Genomic DNA, 13,700 nt, shown 5'->3' with positions numbered 1-13,700 from the left:
CTTACTCCTCCTTTTCATTCCTTGTAGTGTTGACAAGCCAGCTCGGAAATCGGAAACGGTCGGAGGCACGCTCACACTATCCGTATACCATCTTGGCATAATGGCTTGTATATTTTGAGTATGGCATGTATAGCATTATAATCATTTTATATGTATGGTCTTATGATATGGTTATTGAGTTGGTATGGAAATAGAAATGCTTGGTAATGATTAGCCATTGGAATGGCTAATCATGATCATATTTGGTATTATGTATGTCAAATTGCTAGCTAATCCATGGAAACCATGAAATAGGTAAAATTTACCATAAAATAGATTCAGACAGCAGCAGTGACATGAGTTTAAAAAATCACTAAAAATAGTAGAAATGGAATTAAATAATGAATAAGTTATGGAATCGAAGCTTGATGAGTCTATTTTCATATGGAATAAGCGAAACAGGTATATGAGCTATATTTTATGAGATGTTTAAATTTTTGTGAAACAGGGCCAGAGCGATTTCTGGATCCCCTGTTATGACTTTGAAATTCACCATAAATTTTATAAAGATAATTAGAAGTCACGCTTTATATGTACAGATTCCTTATTGAGTCTAGTTTTATTAGAGACAAACGACATAGTCATTGAAGGTCTGTATAGGGAGATATCTGATTCGTAATACACAGAGGTCAGAGTAGTTGAACCCTGAAATAGGGAGACTTTAACTAATAAACTGTACTAATTGGCCCAACCAAAATTCTAGAAAAAATTAGTAGATATATATATGAGTCTAGTTTCAGGAAAATTTACGGAATTGGATTTCGAGTTTCGTAACTCGAGATATGATTTTTAAAGCGACTGTGATGCAGTTAGCCAGCTTGTCTGTAAATTTTAAAATGAATTGTATGAGCTGTTTAATTAATGAATTAAGTCCGTTAACACCTCGTGTTCGACTCGAAATGGTCTCAGTGCGGGTGTTACATTTAGTGGTATCAGAGCAGGTTTAGTCGGTTCTCGGACTAACCTAGCATGTGTAAAAGTTTAGCTATACATGCCAGCGATCTGTGATAGTGTGATGTCTTCGACGCGTATGAGTACCGTCTTATTTAGGCAGGTACTCTCCAACCGAAGCTGTGCAGACCATGTTCACGGTTATGTGAAGGTATTTGAGTAAAGTTATGATTATGATAAGTCTCGGTTCAGAAAAGTATGAATAAAAGTTTATGATACATATGTGATAATATGTGAGATGAAAGTTCATGTTGTGATAAATATCCATATTTGCTTAATGCTCATACGATGTAGTGTATGTGGCTTACTTGATAAGATGAACGGAATAAATAGAAAGTAGTAGAGGTATGAATAAAGGTCATAATATTATGATCTGAATGAAAATGTCCTTGTCTTGATTGGATGTCGAATGTTGATGAATGTTAATGGTATATAATTTTTTATGAGATAAAGGATTATAATGAAATGAACTTATCTATGTTAAATTGTTGGACTGAATTATATGATTGTAATGATATGTACATGATGATGCACAAAATGAAAGTTGTGATTGTGATGCAAATATCTATGTTTGTTTGGCCTTATATAATGTCATGAGCATGAATTAATTTAATTAAATGAATGGATAAGTAAAGCTGTCTAGAAAACATAGAATGTATGCATAAGTATATTGTCTAAATGGGACAATAGGAAAATTGGTGTAAGCCAACATGAATGAATGACATGATTTTGATGATGTTACTATGATGATGGAAGTTGTGTCATATGTGTATGTATAAGAAAGTCGAGTCAGAGGTCCTACAACCCCTCCCCCTTACCAAAGTGGTACTTATAATGGAATTTCATGAGATTTGTATTGAATAAGTTTTCGGTTGAGAACCCAAAGAGTTCAGTGATAGAATAATTATAAGTATGATCCGAGATTGAAAATGAGCTGATAAGTAAAGTCAGAGCCAGAAAGTATCGGATTGATATAAAGATTATTGGAATTATGCCTTGTGTCGAGTTAGAGAAGGAATTCTCTTTGGTAAATCGAATTACTCAAGTGCAAGGTCGAGAAAAGTGTAAATCGAAATTTATTCAGAACTGACATTTTTTAGTGAATGGTTTAATATAAAATTTGTGACGGCAGAACTAGTTGGGGAAATGATATTTCAAATGTGAATTATCTGAGTATGACGATAATGTTGGACAGATTTAGCGATCTCTTTTGAGATGTTCTATGTGTTCACCCGTTCTCGAAATATTTTTATGGCTATTGATCTTGAAGAAATTCTTGTTATATGGGAATGTCTTCTAATTTTGGTGTTAGATGAAAGCATTGGTAGTCATTTGGTTTATAATTTATATTGCTCTATTTCATTGGGTATTCTATTTCATTTAAATCGATAAGAATTGATGAGAGAATTCATATGATATTATGATTCTGCTTTCTTCTACTTGATGCTTCATCGATATATATGTATGGGAAGATATATTGATCTTGTTATATTTGATTTCATGGGATTAAATGATGTTTTCTTTTGGACTTTCTTTCTTTGAAGAATTATCGTGGTATTCTCGTATTTTCTCTATGAATTTGGTTTTCGATTCTCCGGCATAGTATCGTATCTTGGGTTTCTTTATCCTGGATCTCTTTATTCTGGATTTCTTTATTCTGGGTTTCTCTATCTTGGATTTCTTTATTCGGTTTTCTTGTTATCTTTGTTCCATAATTTGTCAATTATGACTCATGTTCAATCGTTCTTCACTCGTGATAATCATGTCAAATATGACTATACTTCTAATTTGATCTTGGTAATGTGGTGATTTTAGTATTGGGATTTTTTCTAATTTCTATGTAAGGATTTGACATCAGTAAAGGCATAGGTGATAAAAGCGCGAGTTTTAGTCGGTATGGTAAATTATTTATTTGAAAGATTTCATGTGACAATTATGTCAGGATTATTTTTCCCAAGTTTGATAATAGAATTTCATTTTGTACGGATCAAAGAGTAAATAGTTTGAACGAGAAGTGTATATTTATTAGAAAGAGTTGAATATTAGTTTAAGTCATTACGAATGATAAGGTTTCCATCTTGTGAAAGCTGAAAAGTTTATTACATGTTGAAAGAGTTCGGATAGATGAGAATATTGGTAGCAAGCGCGTCGAACTAGACTAGTCTACATTGAGCAAAGACTTCGACTTTCGGTAATGTATTGTTGTATGAATTGTGATGTGTTTCAAGACGGTGAGGTAATGTGATAGTTTAGAGCATCCGATGTTACATAAAATCGGAGTTGTTAAAGGGGTTAAAGCCGAGCATTGGGATCTATCAAAATTATCCTTGTCAATGTTGATATTGGGATGGAAATGAGAAGGATTATTCTTGAGGCCATATCGAATTATTTCTATGGCGGAAAAAGGAAAATGTGATGTATCCTATTGTTAAATGTTTGGCGAGATCTATAAATCACATCAGTATTGAATGAATTCCTACTCATCGATTCATGGAATTTCGGTCTCTTTGATTGTTGGATTTCTTGGAATTCGGTCTCCATTAAATCAAGTTGAGATCCGGGTTTTATGTCATGATATCATGGGAAATTAAGAAGGGTTGAAAATTTAAGAACGGTTGAGAGTTGAGGCGTAAGCTTTTAGATCATATGAGAAATTAAAGAGATGTATTGGAGGTACAGTCTAAGTGCAAGTTCTTGGCACCAAATATGAGATTAAAAGTGAAGACCACTTTTCGGTAAGATTTTAGGGGCGAAAATCCACGAAGGGGGAGAGTTGTAATATCCCGATTTTGGGCCTAGTCGGAATAGTGGTTTCGTGACCACAAAATCCGATATAGAAATAATTATTTTATGAATATTTTAAGGTCTATGATATGATTGCATGATTGTGTGAAAATTTCGTGAAGAAAGTTTATGCATAAAGTGCTTAATTTGAAATTTGGGACTAAATTGAATAAATTGCAAAACTTGTGTTCTAGAAGTATTTTGCATAAAATTGAATTAGATTATTAATTAGAGGTCCTTAAAGAGTAATTTTACCAATTTCTAAGTCTATGGACAAAATTGGACATGGATGGAATTTTGGAAAGTTTAGTAGTAAGGGCATTTTGGTCATTTAGGGTAAAATGAATTAAAATACAAAATTAAAAGCCAATTTTGCTCATCTTCAACCCCATGGCCGAATATAGCAAGGAGAAACCATGGCTAGGGTTTTCAAGCTTCCAAGCTCGATTGTAAGTCCGTTCTAGCCTCGTTTTAATGATTTTTACGTTTTGGAGTCCCTAGCTCGATTTAGCTTATGCTAGCAATAATTTAACCTAGGGTTTATATTTGGAAAAATACCCATAGGTGAAATTTGTGTATTTTGGTGTTTTATGATAGAATATGAGGTTTTAAATTATGTTAGACAACTTGTGCTACTCGGTTTTAAGTGAAAACGAGCAAAAGGGCTTAATTGGTAAAAATACCTAATAGTCATAAGTACATGTTAGAGTGAGAATTTGATGTTGCCATAGAAGGAAAAATGATCAGCATGTCATAAAACATAAGAAAATAGGCTGAATTTTAATTTATGAGCTTTGGGGCAAAAGTGTAAATATGCAAAAGTTTAGGGCAAAATTGTAATTTTTCCAAAATATGATTTTGGGTCAATTTGAATAATGTGAGTCCTAATTAGACTATATTTTAAATGATAGAGCAAGGAAAACTGAAATTCGGGCTAAAATGGGGAAAATACCAAGTTGTGGACGAAATGGTAAAAATAGCCATTTTCGCATACGAGGTAAGTTCATATGTAAATGTTGGTAACATAGTTATTATTTTAAATGTTTTAATGTTTTTAAATGATATGATAATTATTATGAAATATTATACTTGTGATAATTGTTTGATAATATGTCAAATTATGTGATATACTTGGAAAATGTGAAATACTACCGAGTATCGATATCGGCATTCCGTAGAAGATGGTTGAGACACATGATTGGGAAAAGGTCCGTTGAACCTCGGGAATGGATTAGGATACAAGTGACATATCACTGGGATATTTGGGCATCCGAACTCGTTGAGTTGAGTCCGAGTTCACTTATGGATGCGAATGTCCGAACTCGTTGAGTTGAGTCCGAGTTCGTGAGATGTAACTAGGCATCCGAACTCGTTGAGTTGAGTCCGAGTTCACTTATGGATGCGAACGCCTGAGCTCGTTGAGTTGAGTCCGAGTTCACTTATGGGCGGGTTACATGGTAGCTTGGCTACATATGTGGCACTTATGTGCAAACTTTCCATGTATCCAATTATATTCGATGTGTTCAACGGGTAAAGTTCTACTCAAATGGAGGAATACTTAAGATGAAAGGGACGTATTGGTAAGTGTTGTGAAATGGATACTTTGAACAGGTATGTACTTAACCCTCGGGTTGAAAACTCGATATAACAACAATATGGTAAGATGATAAATGAAAAGGTGATATGAATGTCTTGGTGATGATTATGCAAATGATGTTTTATGTTTGCTTATATGGTTATGTTACTTGCTATTTGCATGTGAGCTTACTAAGCATTTATGCTTACTCCTCCTTTTCATTCCTTGTAGTGTTGACAAGCCAGCTCGGAAATCGGAAACGGTCGGAGGCACGCCACACTATCCGTATACCATCTTGGCATAATGGCTTGTATATTTTGAGTATGGCATGTATAGCATTATAATCATTTTATATGTATGGTCTTATGATATGGTTATTGAGTTGGTATGGAAATAGAAATGCTTGGTAATGATTAGCCATTGGAATGGCTAATCATGATCATATTTGGTATTATGTATGTCAAATTGCTAGCTAATCCATGGAAACCATGAAATAGGTAAAATTTACCATAAAATAGATTCAGACAGCAGCAGTGACATGAGTTTAAAAAATCACTAAAAATAGTAGAAATGGAATTAAATAATGAATAAGTTATGGAATCGAAGCTTGATGAGTCTATTTTCATATGGAATAAGCGAAACAGGTATATGAGCTATATTTTATGAGATGTTTAAAGTTTTGTGAAACAGGGCCAGAGCGATTTCTGGATCCCCTGTTATGACTTTGGAAATTCACCATAAATTTTATAAAGATAATTAGAAGTCACGCTTTATATGTACAGATTCCTTATTGAGTCTAGTTTTATTAGAGACAAACGGCATAGTCATTGAAGGTCTGTATAGGGAGATATCTGATTCGTAATACACAGAGGTCAGAGTAGTTGAACCCTGAAACAGGGAGACTTTAACTAATAAACTGTACTAATTGGCCCAACCAAAATTCTAGAAAAAATTAGTAGATATATATATGAGTCTAGTTTCAGGAAAAATTTACGGAATTGGATTTGAGTTTCGTAACTCGAGATATGATTTTTAAAGCGACTGTGATGCAGTTAGCCAGCTTGTCTGTAAATTTTAAAATGAATTGTATGAGCTGTTTAATTAATGAATTAAGTCCGTTAACACCTCGTGTTCGACTCCGGAAATGGTCTCGGGTACGGGGTGTTACATGACTATTGGTAATTCATCCCATCATCAACTTGTTTCACTTTAACTAGATTTAATTCAACCTTGGTGTTTAGAATCACATTAAATTTGAAGCTAAGTAGTAATAATATATACAATATTAAAATAAAAAATTTATATTAATTTGTGTGTAAAACGAAGTTTAAACATGTAAATACATCATATTAGTATTGGAACATCGATACGCCCTGTGGCGTAGCAGAAAAATTATTCTAGCTACCATCAACCACGGCTCTATGTATGATGAACGAATTAGGTTTAAGAAGAGTTGAAGATACACCTTTAGGATCTGATTTTTTTCACAATGTCTATCCCAAGCCGTAACCAAAAATGTCACGGCTCTATGCAATCCACCTAGTCAAAGTAAGAATAGCAAAAACTCTTTATACTTTTCAAAAAGAATTCAAAAAGTGGCTGCTAAACATTTTTTGATTTTTTTTTCTTGGTAACCCTAACACTATCTGAGATTCACTCTCTTTGCAAAAACAATTGATGCATTTTTACAATCAATTAGATAACTGAGAATCAGTATTTGTATTACAACTAGTATTTTTGAAATTATTTTAATTTTTTTACAAATTTTATAACATTTCATTAATAAAATTAAAACATAATAAGATATAAATTTAATTTAAAAATATGATATTTAATATTAGACTGAATTTAAATAAATAATAATTGGTATTGAATTTAAATAAATAATAATTTGAAATTATTTTAAATGATAAATGTTATAACAGTAGATTGTGTGAAATTTTATTTTATATATCATTTCTAACTTAAATTTAATTATTAATTAGTGAATTTAGATTATTAGTTAAATTTACATATCGTGATCACTAAATAATTTATTGCAATATTATTGATATTTTTAAATATTTATTTCAATTTTAATAGTGTATTTAATTTGTAAAAGATATATTTGAAAATATTTATTTAAACGGTTTTAAAATTTACAATGGATTATTATGTAAAATTGTAAGTTGAATTATTGAATATAAGTTGTAACAACCCGTTTTAGTTCAATCGGAATAATGGTTTCAGGACCACAAATCTAAAGTCAAAATAATTATTTTATTATTATTTCAATATCTACAGTATGATAATATGATTGTGTGAAAATTTCATTGAGAAATTTTATCGTTTGAATGCTTAATTTTATAAAAAGACTAAATTGCATAAAGTGCAAAAGTGATGTTCTAATAGTTAAAGGTATTAAATAGCTATGGAATATTAAAGAGGAGGTCATTATATTGTAATTAGACCATTTCAATTGTGAGTGGACAATTATGAGCATATATTAAGTTATTTTTAATGTTTTAAAACAAGGTTAATTTTGTAATTTAGTAAAATAAGTTAAATTAAATAAAACAAAAACAAATTTTGGTTCATTCATCTTCTCCACCACCGAAATTAGAAGAAAGAAATTTTCATGAAGGCTTGCTAGGGTTCGGTCACTTTGATGCTCAATTGTAAGTCTATTTTTGTTCCATTTATAATGATTTTTATGCTTTTGAGATCGTTGCAACTAGGTCTAACTAACCCAGGGACTAATTTGCAAAACTGTTAAAAGTTTAGGATGTTTCCATTGATGAATATGTATGAGTTTTGAAGTTTCTTGATAGATTATGAATGTTTTTTGTGAATTATACATGTTTTATTAAGTGATTTTTAGCAAAAAATGCAAATCAGGGATTAAATTGTGAAATGTGGAAACTTAGTGGTTAAAATGTGAAATAAATGGAAAATATGGGCTGCTAGGGACCTATTTGTAATTTGTCTAGCATGGGTTAGTATTGAATTTCATGAATTTATGATTTTATGAAATAAGGACTAAATTGTAAAAGTTGTGAAACATTAGGGGCAAATGTGTAAAAGTGCTTTAATGTGAACTTTGGACTAAATTGAATAGAAAGATAATTAAATAAGTTAATTTTGATTATATTTAGATCAATAAAATTGAAACTCGAATCTAGATCGAGGGAAAGACAAAGTTCTCGACTAATTGATCAATTTAACCGTTTTTACATTCGAGGTAAGTTCGTATGTAATAAATTTCATTATAAATGTATTTAAAATGATTTGATATTGCATAAACTGTGATCACGAGACTGCAGACATGTTCGGAAATAATTTGACGATGATTCGACATTTGAAATCCCGGTTGAACCTTAGGAATAGATTGGGATACTAATGACATGTCATTAGGGGATTATTGTGATTATATGATCCGGGTGTTGGTCCTGTACGTCCTACCAGTGGCTGAGTATACCAGCATGTGTTGCAGTTACTTGACAGCTTGTGTGAGCAGCACCGTATAGCTACGTCTTGACCCACAGCTTGTGTGAGTAGGCCCGTTGGTAGCTCTAGTGTGAGCAGTACATGTGATATGAGATTGAGATAGCTTTGGCTATATATGTGACACTTCAGGTGCGAGTTTCCCATGTATCTGATAGTATTCCCAATGGTTCAATGGGTAAATGAAAGACATGGTTGAATATGATATTGATACGAGATGGTACAGGTATGTACATGAACTGTATAAGCTTAAATCGAACAAGTTGTGAAGTTCATACACAAGATTATGATTGAAAATGTGAAAGGTTTGTTAGTTAAATGAATTACATGTTGATATGTTCAAATTGATAGTTTGTATATTTATGTTAAGATTGAGTTTATTTTATACGAGCTTACTAAGCTATAAAGCTGACTTTTTTTTCTATGTTTTATAGTGAATTTAAAGTTAGCTTGGATTCTGGGATCGTCAGAGATTTCGTCAAACTATCTAACTATTGATTTGGTACTTTTAAGCTTATGTTTTGAGTATATGGCATGTATAGGGACTTTGGTGATTTTGGCATATGTTTTGTCAATGTATTTAGCCATTTGAACTGGCTTGTAAATGTTTTAAGTTTGGTTTTGTTTTGCCATTTGAGTTGGCTTAATTTTGGTTGGTATGGTTATGTGTATAAAGGTGTGCATATGGCTTATATTATGTAGCTAAGTTTGGCCTTGTGATGCTTATTGATAATAGATGTTGTGATTGTCAAATAGTAGAAACTAGAGAAGTTATATGCTTGTAAATTTAGCTTGTTGATGTATAATTGAATGTGCATAATTGGTTAATTGTGTATGTGTGAATTTGGTATAACATTTATTATGTTTGTTTAACTAAAATAAATTTCCAAAAATAATTTTAAAAATTTATAAAATAAAGAGAGATGGAGAGAATAAAGAACAAATAAAATATGAAAGCAATAGAAAATGTACTTTATTGATCAAAAGGGATGATTACAATGCTTTATCAGAGTCTCTATTTATAGGCATAAGAAGTATAAAAGAAGTAAAGATCTAATTCTAATAACTATTAGAATTTAAAGTACATCAAAACTTTATCTTGACCATGATGGACATGCACTTAATAAAATATTCATAACACTCCCCATTGGATGTCCAATGGTAAATAATGTGCCTCGTTAAAACTTTATTAGGAAAATTTTGTGGGATAAAAACCTAATGAAGGAAAAAGAGTACACAATCTTTTATTACAAGTTGCCTCATTAAAAACCTTTACCAGGAAAACCAATGGGACAAAACCTTGGTTAAAGGAAAAGAGTATAACTTGTTTTAGACTCCCCCTGATGGCAACATTACATTACATTACATCTTTGAGTAGATGCATTCCAATCTTGTGTAGTAGTCTTTCAAATGTTCAAGTTGGCAATGCTTTAGTAAAAAGATCTGCTAAATTCTCACTAGATCAAATTTGTTGAACATTCATATCACCTCTTTTCTCAAGATCGTGGGTAAAGAATAATTTTGGTGAAATATGTTTCGTTCTGTCACCTTCGATATAACCACCCTTTAATTGAACTATATATATTGCATTATCTTCGTATAAGATAGTTGTCATCTTTTCCTGTAAAGGAAAATTACATATCTTCTGGATATATTTGGTTAATAACCTTAGCCAAACACAATCTCGACTTGCCTCATGTATTGCAATTATTTCTGCATGACTTGAAGAAGCAGTAGCTAATGTTTGCTTTGTTGAACGTCTTGATATGGCAGTACCCCCACATGTAAATAAATATCATGTTTGAGATCAACATTTATGTAGATCTAATATGTATCTGGTATCAGCATAGCCAACTAATAGAGATTTTAAATCATTTGAATAAAATAACCGCATATCAATAGTCCCTTTGAGATATCTAAATATATGTTTAATTTCATTCTAATGTCTACGTGTTGGAGAAGAACTAAATCTTGCTAACAAGTTTACAGTAAAAGCTATATCAGGTCTTGTGTTGTTTGTAAGATACATCAATGCCCCTATGACAATCAAATATGGTACTTCAGGACCAAGAAACTCTTCATCATTCTCGTAAGGACGAAATTGATCTTTATGCACATCTAATGATCGTACAATCATCGGAGTACTCAATGAGTATGTTTTATCCATGTAAAATTTCTTTAATATCTTTTTCTTATAAGTTGATTGATGAACATGAATTCTATCTTTTAAATTCTCGATTTGTAAACCAAGATAAAACTTTACTTTTCCAAGATCCTTCATCTCAAATTATTTCTTTAAACAATTTACTGTATTTTGAAGCTCTTCAGGAGTTCCAATAATATTTAGATCATCAACATAAACAACAATTATCACAAAATCTTAACCAAACCTTTTTATAAAGACACATGACCAAATTGGATAATTTTTGTAACCTTTTTTTAACAAGTATTCATTAAGACTATTGTACCACATATGTCCTGATTGTTTTAATCTATATAAACTTTTTTTAATTTGATCGAACAATTTTCTCAAGAAACTCTATATCTTTTTGGGATTTTAAATCCTTCAAGGATTTTCATATAAATTTCACTATCAAGTGTGCCATATAAATAGGATGTAACAATATCCATTAGATGCATGTCAAGTTTTTCACGTACTGCCAGACTAATAAGATATCTAAACGTGATTGCATCCACCACAGTAGAATATGTCTCTTTATGATCAATGTTGGGCCTTTACAAAAATCCTGTGCTACAAGTTGAGCTTTATATCTTACGATTTCATCAATTTCATTTTGTTTTCATACAAATACTCATTTATATCCTACCAACTTTACACCTTTAGGTGTTTGGACTATAGGTCCAAAAACTTCATGTTTAGAAGGTGAATTCAGTTATGCTTGAATTGCATCTTTCCATTTTGGCCAATCTTTTCTATTTTTACGTTCCTCAATAGATTTAGGCTCAGGATCCTCATTTTCTTTTATTATTTCAGTAGCAATATTTTAAGCAAAATTGTTGTTGACAACTACATTTTTTTTCCGGTTCCATCTTTTTCTCGCATTGACATAACTTATTGAGATCTCTTTATTTTTATCATTTTCATTTTCACTTTTAGGTACCTGAATCTCTTCTTAAGTTTTATAATTAGTTATGTCTTGGGTCTCTTTAGGAACCCCCGCCTCCACTACATGACCATCTTGAATGTTTGCTCATTTACTTTTACAATAATTTTTATCTTTGGAACAAACCGGTCTTCCACGCTTTAGGCATGGATTACTTTCTTTTGCAGTAACAGTTTTCCTTATTAAGACCTCAATTCGTATTGGAGCATTTTCAGCTGGTATGTGAGATTTTATGAATCTAGCAGTTGATTTGTAAAATGAATCATCTGTTGAACTTCTGGTTCATATTGCTTTGTTTGAGGATCTTAGACATTGATAATTCATTTCAAGTACTTTACTAATCCATCTTTTTATATTTTCCCCTTAATGTTGGAAAACTGACAACTCATGTTATAATTAAATCTCGAATTAATAGGTCAAAAATATTTATAACACCCCAAACCTGGCCTAAACGTTACAGCCAAATCTAGAGATGTTACAGAGAAGAGTTTTGAAAACAGAGCCGTTTCTATAATTCATCCTAGTTTCATAGCCCATATTCGTTTATAACCATTACTGAAAACGTTACTTAATTAGTTCAGTTTCCAAAACATATTTTATAGCGTAAGTCTTAGAAATTATTATATTTGAAAATCCAATTTGTATTTTCAGAAAACCTTTGTTTTAGTAAAACCCATGTTTTTAGCCAACTATCGCAAATAAAGAGTTAAATCCAAAATCCAAATCCAAAATAAATCCAAACAATCCGAAGAGTCCCTTAATTACAAAACTCCCAGAAATAAGCCTTAATTAAACTAAAACCATTAACTAAAAAATAGTTTACAAACTTCTGGTCACCTTGAGACTCCGCTGTACCGATCCGCCTAAATCTTTGGATTGCCTATACAGAGCAGAAAAATAGAAGTGAGTTTTCGTAAAATCAGTGTGTAACCTAACAAAAATAGACATGCCATACATACAGAAATCACAAATACGGCCAGAATCAGATTCAGACTGAAGTCCTTTATGGGTATAGATAGCAGAATCAGATATACAGAATCCTACCCCCATCCTCTATACACCAACTCCGACCATCCCATCACTGTAACAACCCAAACCCGGCCTAAAAGTTAGGCCCGAATCTGGCATGTCACATTGAAGTATTTTTCAAAAACCATGTTCTCATTGAAAACCCTTCTTACTACTCAAAACCTCTGGCCATTTTAAAACTTGTGAAACGTTAATTCCCTTAAAACCTTACTTCCTACGGAAGCTTACTTTTAAAAAGTTGCGAAAACGTGATATTTTGAAAACCAGTTGTTGTTTTGGAAAACCGTTCCCTACTTCTAACAGATATTAAGCATACTAAATAAATTTTCCAAATAAAAAGCTAAGAAAATAAAGAGGCCTTAATACAACCCAAATCAAAAACTAAAGTGCTTAACTAAATAAACGAAATAGAAAAACATGTGCAGTTGTGTGGTCGTCTCCGAGTCCCTCTGTGACACCGATCCACCTAACGTTGGGGATTACCTGCATAGTTAATAAATGGGATGATTTTATGAAAACTCAGTGTGTAATCCCCTTACTAGAGTAACAGTCGATAAGAAATGAAATTGAGAATCGATGCGGGCGAAGCCCATTACGACAAGAATAAGAGATCCGATTCAGAGCATACGTAGGCCAAAGCCCGTTACAATATCATTTAGGTCACAGCCCATAGCAGAATCAATTGGGCCTAGCCCATCTTAGACTCAGTTGGG

This window comes from Gossypium arboreum, chromosome 13 (assembly GCF_025698485.1).
Source record: "Gossypium arboreum isolate Shixiya-1 chromosome 13, ASM2569848v2, whole genome shotgun sequence".
Lineage (NCBI taxonomy): Eukaryota > Viridiplantae > Streptophyta > Magnoliopsida > Malvales > Malvaceae > Gossypium > Gossypium arboreum.
The sequence above is the reverse complement of the archived record's forward strand: the minus strand, read 5'-3'. Positions refer to the sequence as shown.